The sequence below is a fragment of the Oncorhynchus nerka genome, linkage group LG15 (assembly GCF_034236695.1).
Source record: "Oncorhynchus nerka isolate Pitt River linkage group LG15, Oner_Uvic_2.0, whole genome shotgun sequence".
Taxonomy (NCBI): domain Eukaryota; kingdom Metazoa; phylum Chordata; class Actinopteri; order Salmoniformes; family Salmonidae; genus Oncorhynchus; species Oncorhynchus nerka.
The window spans coordinates 5,548,959-5,550,949 of NC_088410.1; the positions used below are offsets into that span (position 1 = coordinate 5,548,959).

Genomic DNA, 1,991 nt, shown 5'->3' on the forward strand with positions numbered 1-1,991 from the left:
CAGGTACAGTAGGTAGGTACAGTACACAGGTTCAGTAGGTAGGTACAGTACACAGGTTCAGTAGGTAGGTACAGTAGGTAGGTACAGTAGGTAGGTACAGTACACAGGTTCAGTAGGTAGGTACAGTACACAGGTTCAGTAGGTAGGTACAGTACACAGGTTCAGTAGGTAGGTACAGTAGGTAGGTACATTACACAGGTTCAGTAGGTAGGTACAGTACACAGGTTCAGTAGGTAGGTACAGTAGGTAGGTACAGTACACAGGTACAGTACACAGGTTCAGTAGGTAGGTACAGTACACAGGTACAGTAGGTAGGTACAGTACACAGGTTCAGTAGGTAGGTACAGTACACAGGTTCAGTACACAGGTTCAGTAGGTAGGTACAGTACACAGGTACAGTAGGTAGGTACAGTACACAGGTTCAGTAGGTAAGTACAGTAGGTACAGTACACAGATATAGTAGGTAGGTACAGTTAACAGGTACACTAAACAGATATAGTAGTTATGGAAGCCAAAAAACACTTAGTCACACCGTGTCACAGTCACACCTCTGCTGCCAGAGACTAAAAGTCATCGCAGGTTCCGCCCCCCCATCTCAGCACAAAGCAGCTCTCTATTCCTCCTTACAGGATTCTGGTCCTCCCCTTTTTTGAGTGTACATATTGTAACATACCTACTATATACTGTCTAACAATGGACCGTTTTAATGATGTATAACGAAAGAGAACGTTTGGATGGTTCTTGGAAAACGCACGCGGTCACAGGACTCGGGAGACTTTGAGGCGGGGAGGAGTTACGGTGGTGTTGTTCGTTTTGAACTTTTTTTGTGTGTGTTGTTTCGTTCAACTCGAGATACCGTTTCAGGCAAGACGACAGTATAGGAAACATGGTAGACTGGCAGGCTACTACATCCAAGATCTGTGAAACTTAAGTAGCGCGTATGGTTACACGTGTCTGAGAACGGGACATGAAGACCTTTAACGGTGACGGCAATGTAAATGGTGTGATTTATAGCCGACGCATTGCACGCTTGAGTATCTACATTCTTAGTGCGAAGTCTCCCACCACCGATTCATTTGGTTAACGTCTCATTTACTCTCCAGAAAACGGTAAGCACCCGACGCTCCCCAGCACCCGACGCTCCCCAACTTGCTCCATTTGAAACAAGACTACGGTCATATTTTTGTTGCATTTATCGGGAATACATGAATCTATTTGTACTTTTGAATGAAGTTGGCGCGGTGCTGTATTTATTAATGTATAAAGAACATAACGAGCGTTTGAATGGTAACTGGTGAGCTGTAGCTTGAAGTTCGAGACAAGTTTGCAAAATGAGCTGGTTTGCATGGCAGAGCTGTTGTCCAGGGGTTATAGTTGAACCCATCGCAGAGCTGCTGTCCAGGGGTTATGGCAGAGCTGTTGTCCAGGGGTTATAGCAGAGCTGTTGTCCAGGCGTTATAGTTGAACCCATCGCAGAGCTGTTGTCCAGGGGTTATAGCAGAGCTGTTGTCCAGGCGTTATAGTTGAACCCATCGCAGAGCTGCTGTCCAGGGGTTATGGCAGAGCTGTTGTCCAGGGGTTATAGCAGAGCTGTTGTCCAGGCGTTATAGTTGAACCCATCGCAGAGCTGTTGTCCAGGGGTTATAGCAGAGCTGTTGTCCAGGCGTTATAGTTGAACCCATCGCAGAGCTGCTGTCCAGGGGTTATAGCAGAGCTGTTGTCCAGGCGTTATAGTTGAACCCATCGCAGAGCTGCTGTCCAGGGGTTATAGCAGAGCTGTTGTCCAGGCGTTATAGTTGAACCCATCGCAGAGCTGCTGTCCAGGGGTTATAGCAGAGCTGTTGTCCAGGCGTTATAGTTGAACCCATCGCAGAGCTGCTGTCCAGGGGTTATAGCAGAGCTGTTGTCCAGGCGTTATAGTTGAACCCATCGCAGAGCTGCTGTCCAGGGGTTATAGCAGAGCTGTTGTCCAGGCGTTATAGTTGAACCCA

General features: G+C 47.4%; 1 protein-coding gene across 1 annotated transcript in view; it reads left to right on the forward strand.

Annotated features, from left to right (window-relative positions):
• Positions 1-623: 623 nt before the first annotated feature.
• LOC115120360 (suppressor of cytokine signaling 1-like) overlaps positions 624-1,991 on the forward strand; it is a 14,537-nt gene continuing 13,169 nt past the window's right edge. The window contains exon 1 of the mRNA XM_065002245.1: positions 624-1,109. The gene's annotated coding sequence lies outside the window, so the exon portion shown is untranslated. The remainder of the gene's footprint in view (positions 1,110-1,991) is intronic.